General features: G+C 33.8%; 1 protein-coding gene across 2 annotated transcripts in view; it reads left to right on the forward strand.

Annotated features, from left to right (window-relative positions):
• LOC121729675 overlaps positions 1-16,891 on the forward strand; it is a 61,564-nt gene that overhangs the window by 161 nt on the left and 44,512 nt on the right. The window lies entirely within an intron of this gene.

The raw sequence follows: 16,891 nt of genomic DNA on the forward strand, positions 1-16,891 counted from the left end.
TTGTTCAAAGTTTTGAGCGCGTTTTTACTTCTTGACGAGTCTAAAATGTATGATTAAGAATTTTTAAATTGATTGAAAGAGTTTTATGTTGCAAAGTGATTAAAAATAATAGTGTTCTTTAAAAAAATCTATAAGAACATATGAAGTAAAAATAAATTATCATAAAGTTTATATTTTAAGAAACATAATACATTTTATTACTTCTAGAAAGGTTTTGGGATTAAAATCTGATAAATTATGAAAACTTTGAATACAAATATTTAATAATAAATTAGTAATAAAACATTGCATATAATCACTTGTAATTCATGTTTGGACAGTTTAATTAACGAAAAAAATATTAAATTTTCATGTTCTTAACACGTTAATTAAAAGATAGTAATCAGTTTGCATTTGAGTTCAACGTGTATGACAAAAGCTCAGCCGAGACTTTCTTGAAAATATTTTTATGCTAGACCGAAACAATGCCGAATGTGGAATATTTCATATAAGGTGCATTGGGGTAACTTCGGAAGAAAAAAAAAATGGGGATATTCCGAAAATGGCAAATAATTACCAAACAGAAAGTAATTTTGAGCTCTGGCTACATTAACCGAGACGCCAATTTAATCACCTCCCCGACTTCCTTTCCCTCGAGCCGTCATCCGGCAGTGTATGTGCGCTAAGTCCATTTTTTCGCGCCAAGTGCAATTTTATGATTTTTTTGGGATTATCGAAATTATCGAAATTACCCCGTATTGTTTTACACAGAAATTAGGTAAGTTACGCAATATTTTGTTTGTTTTAAAGAAGCTTTGACGTTTTTTGCTTGTTTTGTTAACGAAATTTCCCCAAAATTTTTTTCATAGTCTTTTGCAGGGGTGCGCAACATAATATAATATTCCGATTTGATGGTCCTAAAATATGGATTGTTCTATTTGTAGGACAAGGTTACTCTTGAATTATATAACTATAATAACCTATCATTATACAAAAAACAGCTTGTTAGGGTACCGTTTTAGTCGTTTTAGTTCACTAATCAACAAAACTTAGTTGACTACGGAACCCTAAAACGCAACCCTAACCAGCTGATTTTCTGTATATTGATAGGTTAATAGTTCTATCTCTGTTAGCTACCACTTTCGTTGGCTTTTTTATTGTTCTTATTCTATTTATTTCTTTGCTCCAAATGTTGAGGACATCTGCATCCCCGATGGGGTAATTTCGAAAATTTTTCGGTACAAAAATTAATTTGGTGTCTTCTATGGCTTGTATGCACAATGTTTTTGTATGGGGTAAAATAGAATAAAAATAAATATGTGCCTTAAATGTATTTCTACATTAGGTCGTGTTTCGGCTGTTATTCGAAATTACCCCTTGAGTATTCGAAATTACCCATGAAAAGTAGAAATGGGGTTATATTTTAAAGGGATAGTTATATCTATATCCGTAAATACTTTTGAACTAAAAAATATACAATTCACATGGAAATATGTTTATTATAAGTAAAATGTTACAGTTATAGGTAACAATATATACAAATACGTCTTATAAACTTGAAACAATGACACAATATACTCACTCTTCCAAAAACTTTACGAGATTGCCCCAATGCACCTTAATCTAAATAATTTTTGTAAAAAGTTAAAATTATATTGCATTATCCACACGATAACAATTTTTTAACTCTTAAGATTTTGCCCTTATTTTTTGTGCGTTACATTAAAAATATCCATCCTGTTTAGTTATTTATTTTACATCACATTAATTTATCCAAATCTGTCAAGTAAATTTCTGAGTTTAAAAATAAAATAATTTGTTTATTCTAAATGTTTTAAACATAAGTTTGTATCAATTATTTTTTTTGATAAGTGTAAAAAAAAAACAAGAAATACCTAATACAATGTTAAAATTGTGAGTCATAAAAATAATAATCATTATGTAAAAATATTATGTTTACTGACTTACGGCCGTTCCCAATATTTGATCTATCTCTGGTTTTGCCCTACTAGAGATAGGAATAGCTCACAATTGACATAAAATATATGTCCCTAATGTCTAATGTGAGCTATTCCTATCTCTAGTAGGGCAAAACCAGAGATAGATCAAATATTGGGAACGGCCGTTATTAATTCTTCGTAGCGTACCGTAGTGGGTATCGTAGCTACGCGCTACGGCGTAGCTAAGCTCTACGACGTAGCTGCGCTCTACGAACCGTCCGCGTCGGCTGAAGTTCGTGCTTAAAATTGTAATGACTAATGACTAATGACTTTTTAAACATGGTACATGAAAATATGATAGAGCAAAATTTCTGGTATTGTATGACGAATTTCGTGTTGCCTATATAAAACCTATGAGACATTCCTTCTTAAGGTTTAATAGAAAACAACAAGCGTCAAAAAGTTAAAGATTCAAAAGTAATTTATGTTCTACAGAGTAAAAATTTTTTAAAGAACATAATATAATAGACTTTTAAATATGTACATAAATAAACTTTAAATTCGTAATCGATTTGAGTACGATTTGGAAAATTTATCAACTAAAAATATATATCACAGGAAAAGGTGCAAGGCTTCTTTTTATCGCCGAAAAGTGTGCGAATTTCACGCAAATTTTATTTTCAGAGCACAAAGACGCAGAAAACATAAACTGTGTCAAAAAATATAATAGAAAGTTTTTTCCCGAAAAACTTGTTCGAAAAAACTTGTTTGCGGCCGAAAATGTAATTTATTTGTTCACAAATATACTTTTCTAATGAATACTAAATTCGTCACAATTTGAAAACTTGTATGTTATTTGAGGAGAAGTCGAAACCTACTTTTACTTAATTTTTACTTCCTACGCGCACCAAAGAAACCTTATAAATGTGTATAATTTGTAATGATTTTGTAACTGAGGGTGGGCTATGCCGTACATTTTACATAAAAAAACTAGACTTCTACTTCTGAACAGCCGTTCAATTAAATTATTATTTGGCGTCTTTTTGATTATAATACGTGTTCAGAGCCAAGGGCAGCAAAATATTATGTTTATGTTAAGATGATAAAAGTCAAACACACACTTGAATATTATTCAAGAACCGTTTTATCCGTTAAAAACAAAAAATAATTATTTAAGGAGGGCTCCCATACAAAAAAAGTGATTTTTTTGATATTTTTTGTTCGATGCCAATAACGGCAACACATAGGCACTTGAAATATTCACGAAATACTCAGTTGTATTTGCATTTTAATCATTTATAATAAAATTAAAAAAAAATGAAATAATTAACTCCCATATAAAAAACACAATTTTCAGCCTATTTTTGTTCTATTGTGGTACGGAACCCTCCGTGCGCGAGTTCATCTCGCACTTGGCCGATTTTATTTATTCACTGAAAAAAATCAGTTCTGCGTAGTTCGGTTTTAATGAAACTGGTTACCGATACCGAAATCAGTGTGGGAGCTATTATTATTACTTATTTTATTCGTGTTGAATATTATAGTTTAGGAATTAATTCAACCAACTTCAATATTTATTTTAGTTCAGATTTAGGTATCCTAACCTTCTAGTGTTTTAATAAAACCCTTTTATTTATAGCATAGTCAGAAGTCAATATCCAGTATTCGATCAAAAGAGTAAATGATGTGTAAAACAAACGAGGGCTCAAAATATTAATCGTCTGCACTCTAATATTCAATATTCATAAGTAAATAGAATAAGATTATGGAAACCATGTTTTATTTAGTTGTTGTGTTTAATAATAATTAATAAGTGTTTTTGCGAAATCATTTGTGACTATACAGAATCACAAGTTGAAAATTTATTTATCAGGGCGAGCGGAGCAACTCCTATAATCTTATATATTTAAACGAGCAATTCTTGTATATATATATAATTGGAATCTCGGAATCGGCTCCAACGATTCTCATGAAATTTAGTATATAGGGGGTTTCGGGGGCGATAAATCGATCTAGCTAGGAATTATTTTTAGAAAATGTCATTCTCTCCGAATACCGAGCAAAGCTCGGTCAAATAGCTAGTTATTATTATATCCCACAATGTTTACATTTTGTAATACACTTTACGGAAAAGATATCACGCCAAATGATTTTTGTTTTAACATAGTAATTTTTATTTACATGTGTTATCATTAATCAGTCAAGGATTTTTTATATGTAGATGACTAGATGTGTTACCAGTCGGTCAAGGTGTGACGACGCGAGCCCACACAAAGCTCGGCTTTTACCTAGTTTTAAAGTTTAAAGTTAGCACACACAAGTTTAAATTTTAAAATATACTTTAATTCCAAAATAAGGATTTAAATTAATCCGAAGTCTCAAATTGTATTTTTTATTCATGCATAGAGATGTATCCTAATTTCGTCTTAGTTACGTTAATATCTAATATTATATTAAGTATATAGGTAATAAAAATATATTATTTAATTGAACTATTTTTAAATATTACTGGTATTGAATGTGTTCACGCTAGAGCCAGCATCAGCACAGACAGAAAACAAAAAGTTTTGTTCGAAGTTTGACAAAGTTTCTGTCAATATTCTGATATGACGTGTGCAACATGTCGGTTTTTTGTCGGATTATAACGTAGCAGAGCTACCAGCTCATACTATATGTTACATTATACCACCATTATACATATTAACTAATACTAGCTATTTGACCGAGCTTTGCTCGGTATTCGATGAAAATGACATTTTCTAAAAATGATTCCTAGCTAGATCGATTTATCGCCCCCGAAACCCCCTATATACTAAATTTCATGAAAATCGTTGGAGCCGATTCCGAGATTTATATACATATATATACATACAAGAATTGCTCGTTTAAAGATATAAGATATATAAATAAGTCGGGTTTTCCTTCCTGACGCTATACTACTACAGAATACTACTCCAGAACGCACGAACCTATTTCCAAGGTTTTGCATTCGTTGGAAAGATCTCGGGCTCCATAAGGTATATAGAAAAAAAATCGGAAAAAACTTCAAGAGAAAAGCAGGAAAACAGAGAAAATAATTTTTTATACAATAATATGCTATTAGCGCCCTCTGCTTCAGAACTTTAATAGGGAATATTACCTTTGCGTAATATAATTCCCTATTGAAGATATTGTATACTATTTATATCTATGTATCGGTTCGCTATCATAAAAACCAATAATGGTATTTTCAACCTTTCAACGACCAATCAGAAATGTCACTTTCAAACCTGGTTGGGAATTCTCGTCCCACACACGAGCCCGTTCGAATTTCGAACTAATGGATTTTTTTTAATCCTTTTCTATAAACCTCCAAAAAGGTAAGACAGTTTACACGTATCGTGTATTTACTTTTTTATTCCAGATTCAAACGGACCTATTAAATCGTTTCAATTTTGAACTCATCTATTATTCAATTTGTAGTAGTAACTGGTCCTTTTTTTTATGAAATAAGGGGGCAAACGAGCAAACGGGTCACCTGATGGAAAGCAACTTCCATCGCCCATGGACACTCGAAGCATCAGAAGAGCTGCAAGTGCGTTGCCGACCTTTTAAGAGGAAATAGGGTAATAGGAGAGGGTAGGGAAGGGAAGGGAAGGTAATAGTTGAGGGTAGGGAAGGGAATAGGGTAGGGGTTAGGGGATTGGGCCTCCGGTAAACTCACTCACTCGGCGAAACACAGCGCAAGCGCTGTTTCACGCCGGTTTTCTGTGAGAACGTGGTATCTATCCGGTCGCGCCGGCCCATTCGTGCCGAAGCATGGCTCTCCCACGTATGGTCCTTAGTAGTTAATACTTCCATGCCAATATCATAAATGCGAAAGTGTGTTTGTCTGTCTGTTATTTCTGAATCAATCTCACGCCCAAACTACTGAACCAGTTTTGATGATAATTGGTGTTGGAATACTTTGAGTCTCGGGACAGGACATAGGATACTTTTTATCCCGGAAAAATTTACAGCAAGTTATAAACTAATTTCTGGTAAATGGAGTTGCGAGCATCATCCATAGTTTGTTTTAAAAAGATTCTAGAATTATTGCATCTAAGAAATACATAAACAATATCCTAAAACTAATTCTGCAAATATGCGATCTTACTGCTTCAAACAACCTAAACGCCAACTTTTTAATATACAATCTTTATTTCGTTTTTGTGAAATGACTTTTGTTATGAAATAAAATAAATTCCAAATATAATATCAAACTTTTCGAATGTTTTCGTCAGAATCAAAAGTTGTGCTCGTATATCCATGCTCCAGTCCTTTAACATTGAACAACTTTAACGTATTCCTTGTGTAAATCTAGGGCACCTTGCCAACTGACAAGTTTTATCCGAAGTACGTTAAGTTCGAAAATAAATAATAGACTAGCACGAGTCGGCGCATGAGTACCAAAAACTATTCCACCTCAATTTTTTTATGCGATCCTCTTCAAATTGCCCTCCTGATGATATAAATGCATGTTGCCAGGGCGCAACCCGGTGCCATATTGTTTAAACAAACATTGTTCAAACAATTGCTAGGAATTGTTCTTTATCAACCGAACAATTTTTTTTAAAATATTCTTTATTGAAATACCAATAAAAAAGGTCCTATGACTTTTACGATAAAGTTAATATTTTAAAGATATGAATTTTTAAAGAATGAATGAATTTCGAAAAACCTCATGTTTGGGTACTTTCGACCGATGAAAAATATATTTAAAAAAATAATAATGTCAAAGTAATATATATTTTTTAATTCTATATACAATAGTTAATAATATTAATAATAGAGATTTCAAAAAATTTCATTGTTTACATCTTTTTTTTATCTTAGCAAAACTAGACAAAAAATTGTGTTTTTGTATGGGAGCCCCCCTTAAACAATTACTTTATTTTAATTTTATTATTAATTATTAAAGTACAAATATAATTATTAAAGATTTTATGAAAATTTCAAGTGCCTAGCTGTTACTATTATTGATTACGGGCAAAAAAGGCCAAAAAAATCACGTTTCTTTCTTTCACCTTAAATAATATACTTTATTTTATTTTTAGTATTTGTTGTTATAGCGGCAACAGTTTTTTTTTTTAATTAAATAAGGGGGCAAACGAGCAAACGGGTCACCTGATGGTAAGCAGCTACCGTCGCCCATGGACACTCGCAACATCAGAAGAGCTGCAGGTGCGTTGCCGGCCTTTTAAGAGGGAATACGCTCTTTTCTTGAAGGTTTGCAGGTCGTATCGGTCCGGAAATACTGCTGGTCACAGTTAATTCCAGAGTTTTACGAGTTAGTGCGAAAAACGCACTGTGGAAGACTGCCACTCATCAAGGTGATGAGGATGGTATATTTTTCGCGTGGGACGATAGCGAAAAGTTGCAGGTGGTATGATTCCGAACAATTCCTCAGAGCACTCCCCGTGATACAACCGATAGAGGATGCAGAGTGAAGCTACATCTCGGCGTAATTCCAAGGGGTCCAAGCTGTTTGAAACACTATGGCAGTCAACAATTCGAGCAGCCCTTCGTTGGATACGATCCAGAGGGAGCAGTTGGTATTTTGGCGCCCCTGCCCAGAGATGAGAACAATATTCCATATGAGGCCGAACCTGCGCCTTGTAGAGTTGTAGGCGTTGGTCCGGGCTGAAGTACTGTCTCGCTCTGTTAAGAACGCCAAGCTTCTTCGAGGCTAATTTGGCCTTACCCTCAAGATGATATCGGAACTGGACTTCGCTCGATATGTTGACGCCAAGTATCTCAATGCTAGGGGAGATGGTTAAAGATGTGCCCTCGAAACGAGGATAAACGACCATTGGTGACTTTTTAGTGGTGAACGCGCAGACTTGTGTCTTGGCGGGGTTGAATTGGACTAAGTTACGTCTACCCCATTCAGAGACCTTCTCCAATGAATTCTACACCTTAGACACAAGTTCGTTTCGACTCTCAGTGACATTTTGCCGAGAAATATTGGGGGAGCCGGTATATACAGCATCACCTGTACTATCATCCGCATAGCAATGAATGCCGTTGGTTTGTAACATGCCATTGATATGCAGTATGAATAGAGTAGGCGATAGCACACAGTCTTCAATTTCAGAAAATTTCAGAAGTCTTAATAATAGGGTTTACTAAGACTTCGTTGTCTGTCCGTCTGCCTGTTTGTCTATATGTCTCCAGGCTGTTTCTCAAGAACCGCTATAGCTAGACTTCTGTCATTTTTACAGATTGTGTATGTCTGTTGCCGCTATAAGAACAAATACTAAAAATAAAATAAAGTTAATATTTAAGGGGGGCTCCCATACAAGAAACGTGATTTTTTGGCCTTTTTTGCTCCTAATCAATAATAGTAACAGCGAGGCACTTGAAAATTTCACGAAATCCTAAATTATATTTGCACTTTAATAATTAATAATAAAACTAAAATAAAGTAATTGTTTAAGGGGGGCTCCCATACAAAAAACACAATTTTTTGTTTACTTTTGCTAAGATAAAAAAAAGATATAAACAATGAAATTTTTTGAAATCTCTATTAACAATATTATTAACTATTGTATATAGAATTTAAAAAAATATATTACTTTGACATTTTTTTTTTTTTTAATATATTTTTCATCGGTCGAAAGTACCCAAATTTGAGGTTTTTCGAACCTTTAAAAATTCATATCTTTAAAAATATTATCTTTATCGTAAAAAGTCATAGGACCTTTTTTATTGGTATTTCAATAAAGAATATAAAAAAAATTTGTTCGGTTGAAAAATAACAATTCCTTGCAATTGTTTAAACAATGTTTGTTTAAACAATATGGCACCGGGTTGCGCCCTGGCAACATGCATTTATATCATCAGGAGGGCAATTTGAAGAGGATCGCATAAAAAAATTGAGGTGGAATAGTTTTCGGTACTCATGCGCCGACTCGTGCTAGTCTACAAGTCGATTTTTATGAAAATACATGTTTAGTTTATTTTAAAACTTAGGATACCTATAAAAAAATATTTCAAAATTATAAGAATTTTATAATCGCGTTTTAGGTACGTTTAATTTAAATTTACCTCAATAAAATTATTTTATTATACAAAACGATTTACCTAAAAACGTAAGAAGACAAAAGTAGACACACGGTCTCCATCTGTCACGTCATGCAACATACGATGCACATCACCAAAGACATCAAATTGTAACGTCTATTACATATATATGTACAGCATACAACATATTATATACTAGTAACTAGTAGATCCAGTGAAACATATAGAACAAATATACTTCATCATCATTTTGTGTATGTCATCATCAAGAGATACATATGTCGGCTGATCGCGGAAATAGCAGTCTGCGGTCAACATATAAGTAATCGTCACGTTTCGTTGAAATTTAAACTTTATTTTACATGAGGTAGAGTCGACAATCAGAATGCGATGGCCGACGGATACCTACGTTTATGTCGACGACGCACGTGGCTTTGTAGCTACGGAGACGGGACATATTTTAAAGTACCCCAAAAACATAACTCCCATACTACCGTTTTAAATTTGGTTTCTTTCGAACTATCATGTAACGTCAGCCTGATACCGCTGAAGGCCACCTAAATATTGCAAATGTATTGAAAATCTGTACCTAGGTACACATTTTGACAAGTACAGTTCGACAAGGCTTTATTTGAACGTGGCGAGAAAGGAACTAAAACGCTTCTATCATAGGAAAACGTCATTTTTGACATGTGTTTGACATTTCTCCTTTACCAGCAGCTCGACAATGTCACCCACGTTCAAATAAAGCCTTGTCGAACTGTATTGTGGAACATGTTTTTTGACAGAGTTACTTTTCCTTAGTTTTTATTATTCGTAGTTTTCAATGCAACATCGATACACCTGCAAACGAGTGACATTGACTTTTATAAGAAGAGTTAAAACTTAAAAGTTGATAGAGCATGAGACTCTTTTATAAGAATACCGTTTTTAAGAAGGGAAGGAATCCATCATCCAACAAAGAACGAAGCTGTATTAAAAATTAAAGTAGTAAAATTATGATGACGACCTCAGTGGCTCAATAAAAGTCTGTGGCAGCTCAAGCCGGGGGTTGCAGGATCGAATCCCGCCAACCGAACAAAAAATTTTCAATGTTCCTGGGTCATGGATGGGTATTAAATATGTGCATGATATAATAAAAATCTTAAATATGTATAGTATAAAAAGTATTATTATTTCCGTTGTCTGGTACCTACCTGTAACACAAATCCTTCAGGTACTTAGCACGGGGCCAGACTGACATGGTGTGCAGCGTCCATAGATATTATTATTATTATGCAGTATTCCTATGTCATCATATTTTATGTAACTAAAGGCTTATTAAATTATCTCAATGTAGCCTCAATGTTTTTAGGTCATGTTCCTATTGATAGGTGTTTAAGATGCCGATAAGTAGTTTAATAGGGATGTTAAACTATCGGCCTATAAAAACTATGATAAAAAATATGGATTACTTTGTGGTATCGAATTCGTGGCTTTAATGTGAATAATATGATATATTATTATTAATCTACGATTTTTGTATTTATTTTTTCTACGTGAAAAGGAAATATTACTGCAATGTTTTGACTCTAGAGTGCAGCACGTACCAAACAAAAAGTTTTGTTCGACGTTTGGCAACGGTCAATATTTTGATATGACGTGTGCAAAATGTCGGGTTTTGGTCTAATTTTTTAATATATTATGTGCTAGTAGCGCCCTCTGCTGCATCCTGTGTATAATATTGTTCTACACATTAATATATCTAAGATAGTATACACAATACACATACGCCAAGCGGCATCATAATATTAATACGCGAACGAAAAACTTTTTACGAAAAATGGGAAAACGTAGGTGCATGAAATTTTGCACGGTTATAGTTTATGTGGTGAAGGAGTGCATCGAACTAATATTATTTTGAAATTATGCTTTTATCATACATTTTTTTAACAAATAAAACATTACACACACTACAACACACAAACATGAGAAATTACAGATTTTTGAGTGACAAGCGTATACATACGAATTATACTCTTCTATTTATGGTTGAAGTCTTTTGACAACAAGTTGACAAGTTGAAAATGGATTATAGTTTTTTTTATTGATTCTAAGATACTATTAGACAATGCTTACACGGCCAGTCTGAGATTAGCTGAGTCTCAGAGACAAGAGTTGAAAAAAATTGATAAAGTCAATATTTTTTACAAAATATAGGTAGTAGTCCTAATGTCGTTGAAACTAAGGTCGAATTTCGACCATTGGGCGATCTCTAGTCAATTATTATTTGACATTTCACTTTCGCATCTTTATCGCTAACCAAATTTCGTCTCGTTATGTTATGATAAAATTTTTGATTCGGAGATATAATTTCATTTATCTAACATGTGCGTGACAAAGTACTGGGAACTGTTAGTACAACTATCACAACTATTAGTTAAGTAGTTAACAATTTCCCCAGTGGACAAGTTCAGCCAACTTGTTAAGAGGACTTAGCGATATCTGATAATAATAATATTATAGCGATATTATGTTTTTATTAGTACAAAACCTACGCAAGGTTAGAAATGATCAAGCATGACAGTGATCACAACAATTATCATGTACTATTGGAGAAATTTATTCTTAGGCAGATGGCGGATAAATTTTTGGTGGATAAAAAAAAAAATTAGAATTTGGTTGGGTTATATCCAGTTAGCTGGACTTGAAACGTCTACATATCGTAGGTCTCTGGTGGTTACCTTATACTTTTTTTCATACTCTTTTGAACATTAGAAATCTCAACCATACCTTTATTAAGGAATTTGATTGCAGGAAATATACTAAACTAGCGATACTATGGAACCCAATATTGCACGTGGAATGACAGGCACTTGGCCGGTTTTTCCACATTTTCCTCTATATCTTCGCTCCTATTACTTTTAGCATGATAAAATTTAGCCTATGTCCTTCCTCGATATATGGGCTATCTATCACTGAAATAATTTTTCAAATCGGACCAGTAGTTCCTGAGATTATTGCGTTCAAACAAACAAAACAAACTCTTCCGCTTTATAATATTAAGTATAGATTTTGGATATCAAATACCAAAGAAAATTTTGATGAGGGCTAATGATAGAGGGTTAAAAATATCCCAAATTGAAATAAAAGGCGTCAATTACCAGATGGCGGTGATAATCACCGAAATTCTCTGATAAGATTTCCGACAATCGGCAATTAGCAGGCGATCGGCGCGAATTGTAAAGTCCATTATTACAGACTAATGGCCCTTCCTAATGTCATAAAGATGGTAGTAATTGATTTTATTAATATCGTAGTAGCACAAAGCACCTTGATATCTTTATTTTTTAAAGGAGAACAGGCAGAATGTACACAACTACACACCACCAAAAACGCTGAGATGTTTGTCGTTATAAATCACTTTTTGTAACTATAATTTGTCATTATGGAGGCACCGGCTAGCCTCATATCACTAAGTGAAAATAGTTATAGCTAAAAGAAATCAATGTAAATTCGTTTATTGCAGATACAAAAAAGAGCTTTATTTTTCCCTTGTCATTTAAAATTGCAAAAACTTTTAATTGCTAAAAAATTAATTGGCACAGACCGATCCTGGGTTAGGTTAGGTTAGAAGGCTAACCTAACCTTACTTAACCTTAATAGCTTAACCTAACCCAGGAGCGGTCTGTCAACAGTGTGCGTACGCAGCTATCTAACGATATATATGTATAGATACCTCTGACAGCTGTTATTGATAGTGGATTCACTTCCCATAAATTTTTTCCCGTCCTCTTTTACATGCTAAAATGTTATAAATACAATCTGGCCAAGAAGGCCTTTGATTCGCACCGAATCAGACTCGCTCTTGGCCGATGTTTTTCGTATACAGTATTTGATTTGCAGTTAGCGGCGCCGAAGAAATCTCGCCTAGAGCGCAGATAATGCTAAGACCCAGTTTCATCAAGCAATGTTAAATAAATAATGGCTTGTTAAATCAGTTAATGGCCTGTTAGAGCTATCGAGCGTTCCACCATGCCCTAATGTCACCTAACACGGTGTTAAATTTAATTCCTGCTATGGAGGTCCGTTAAATATTTAACAGGCTGTTATATGAGTCAAAATAACAACTTTCAAAGACAATAATATGCAATATGAATAAAAGAATCTGTTTTGACTTTTGAGTCTTTCCGCCATGTTTCCGCTACGTCCTTATGATTCATTTTTTTCATTGTTATGAATAATTATTTATTTTCACTTTGCCAAAAATTCAGCCTTCGGTTTTTCCTTGACATTGCAAATATACTAACTTGTATCTAAATTACCAAACCGAAATATGTAAATAAAAGTTTGTATTATGCTTCATGTTTTCAGCTTTGACAGATAATAATTATTAACCTGGTAAATTAAGAAGAACTATTATAGCGTAACAAATGTATGCGATCAGTGATATTTTAATTTGGTCGCATTATCTACTATTATACTACTATGGAAGAAAGTGACACATTGCAGCAAACATGTCGTATTAATCTTGTACATTGCAATTTCGTCGCGTTATAACAAGAATGAACGAATTGATAGTTGTTCACTCGTTGTTCACTTAACATTGCATTTACTAATCCGCTGTTAAATTTTTACTGTGGGACATAAGTATTTTAACAGTCTGTTTAATTTTCCAAGGTCCGTTAAGTAATGCCTTGTTAGGATTTAACAAACAGAGGTTGGTGAAATTGGGTCTTAATCAGTTAATGGCCTGTTAGAGCTATCGAGCGTTCCACCATGCCCTAATGTCATGTTAAATCACCTAACACGGTGTTAAATTTAATTCCTGTTGTAGAGGTCCGTTTAATATTTAACAGGCTGTTATATGAGTCAAAATAACAACTTTCAAAGACAATATGCAATATCAATAAAATAAACTGTTTTGACTTTTGAGTCTTTCCGCCACATTTATAGGTTTATGTTCCGCCATGTTTCCGCTACGTCCTTATTTTTAATTATTTTCATAGTTATGAATAATTATTTATTTTCACTTTGTCAAAAATTTAGCCCTCGGATTTTCCTTGACATTGCAAATATACTAACTTGTATCAAAATTACCAAACCGAAATATGTAAATAAAAGTTTGTATTATGATTCATGTTTTCAGCTTTGACAGATAATAATTATTAACCTGGTAAATTAAGAAGAACTATTATAGCGTAACAAATGTATGCGATCAGTGATATTTTAATTTGGTCGCATTATATACTATTATACTAATAAGGAAGAAAGTGACACATTGCAGCAAACATGTCGTATTAATCTTGTACATTGCATTTTCGTCGCCTTATAACAAGAATGAACGAATTGATAGTTGTTCACTCGTTGTTCACATAACATTGCATTTACTAATCCGCTGTTAGATTTTTACTGTGGGACATAAGTATTTTAACAGTCTGTTTAATTTTCCAAGGTCCGTTAAGGCCTTGTTAGGATTTAACAAACAGAGGTTGGTGAAATTGGGTCTAAGTGTCCGGTATTGATTTTTATATTTTAAATTAGATTATAAAAATGGATTTCACTGTTGTAAACCTTATGTTCTAAAGAACAAAACTCAAAACTCGATTTTATGTGGAATAGAACACCAATGCCAAACAGCAGCTATATAACCTCCTCCTTTTTGGAAGTCGGTTAAATTATGAGGTATGATAAAATTCGTTATTGGATTCACACAACGTTTCATAAGTACAACAAACACAGAAAACAATAATTAGAGAGAACGAACTATATTTTTAATGTTGCCGATGATACAGCTTGTTATAAAATGGCATAAAATTCTTCGGCACGTATTGAATTTTTAATTAAGGCATTGGAGTGCACTTAAAGTTAAAATATTGCGAGACAGAACAGTCGAGGGCCCTTCATTAGTATATTTGCCAGCGCAGTTGCGCCAGACCCACTTACACGAGATTAAGCTTTCTACTATTGAACATTAGAGGTAATATTGCTTGTTACTTTCTTATTTTTATCTCATAAAATATATCCGTCCGTCCGTGCGTCCATCTGTCCGTCTGTCTCTCTGTCGGTCTGTCTGTTTGTCTGTCTGTCTGTCTGTCTGTTACCTCTTCACGCCCGAACCGCTGAACCGATTTTGATGAAATTTGATATGGAGATACTTGAATCCCGGAAAAGGACAAAAGATCCTTTTTATACCGAAAAAATGTACAGCGGGGCTAAAATGGTCACATTTAGCAATTCCTCTCAATCAATTCAGCAAATGAATTGTCAAAACTGTCAAACTGACAAATGTCAAATTAGTACGAATTACTACAGTGCGACAAGGTTAAATATGAACGTGGGCGGTGGCGCTGCTCGTAAAGGAGAACTGTCAAAAATTACGTTTTTGTGTGATGGCAGCGTTAGTTCCTTTTTTCGACACATTCATTTAAAGACTTGTCGAGTTATTGGGCATTGTCCAAAAAAAATCACATGTACTTTTTATATTTTTTTTCATTAAAATAGGGTATTTTAAGAATATAAATTAAATAATTTTGAAATTCGTTGGCTAGTTTTTTCTCAATACATTTTTAAAGTTTCGCTCTGACGTCATCATCGGCCGCAATTGACCTCTGTAGTATGTTTTAAATTTCCTTTCAATCTTATTTATAATGGCTGGTTCGTCAAATACAAGTTCTCATTATGTGAAAGCTGATACGAGAAGCTTACCAAAAGTTCGAAAAGTAATGTTGGTCGAATTTATTGCTAATTTAACGCCATTGAAGGTCAAACAAAGGTAAAACATATTTGTGCAAAAATATAAGTAACTAATGGGTATTTTTTTCGTTTATATACAGAAAAACGATCACTGACCTTATTCCTCGAATTTTTTTTGTAATGAGCAAAATTAAAAAAAAAATGGACAATCCCCATTGCGGGCATCATCCTTTTAAGTCTTTTTACCCTCCTACCACTTACTCATTGGGTATGCTAAACGAACGCCGTTTTATCAGATCCTCTGGCGCCAGTCACGGTGGCGCCAGCTGATATTCCCTGGTTACCTATTACTTTATTAAAAATCTAAAAGTTACTTTCAAGTAGATGCTTGACAAAATGCTAATACATGCCAAAATAACTTTACGAGGTGTACCGCGGGTGTATTATTATGAGTGTTTTTAACAAATTACATGATTTTTAAAGTAGCGGGCAATTTCTAGTAATAATAGCTCCCATACCGGTTTCGGTGACGGTGGCCGGTTTCATTGAAAACAGGCCAGCTACGCAAGAGTAATTTTATAGTGCCCAAGTGTGTGCGCAGTACACAAGAGCACTCTCTATTCCTTTACTCTCATAACCGAGTGGGACGGAAGACCGACACGACCGGCGAGAGATCAGGCGCAGGACCGACTTTTTACATGCCCATTCGACGCATGGATCATCTTACTTGTCAGTCAATCGGGTGATCAGCCTGCATTGTCCTAACCAAACTTGGAAATAACATTTTTCCAACGTGGCAATCGAACCCACGACCTCCGAGTCAAGAGCCGCGCTTTATTGACTCGGAGGTCGTGGGTATATTTAAAATATTTCAATAGGAAACAACTGTACAAAATCTGCTTGTCTGTTTGGCACTTTGGAAAAATCATGTGAAAGAAAAGACAGCCTTAAATACTTTGCGTAAATATATTAATTATTATTAGCAACAGGGAAAGAAAGTAAATAAATATATTATCTCCTAAATTAAACTTTTCTTGATCCTCTATGGTAGAGCTTACCAGTTTTATTTACATTACATAATGATGTTTCTTGTTTAACTTATTAAGTAGCGGGAGAACTGGGCTACCAGCTCATCTGATAAGGCTGTATCCGACACTGCGCCATGCCCATAATATATTATTATCGTGTCATCGAAATACTATACTAAAGAAACCTAAATGTGTCAAAATATTGTTCCACGAAAAGACTACAGT

This window comes from Aricia agestis, chromosome 8 (genome assembly GCF_905147365.1).
Source record: "Aricia agestis chromosome 8, ilAriAges1.1, whole genome shotgun sequence".
Taxonomy (NCBI): Eukaryota; Metazoa; Arthropoda; class Insecta; order Lepidoptera; family Lycaenidae; genus Aricia; species Aricia agestis.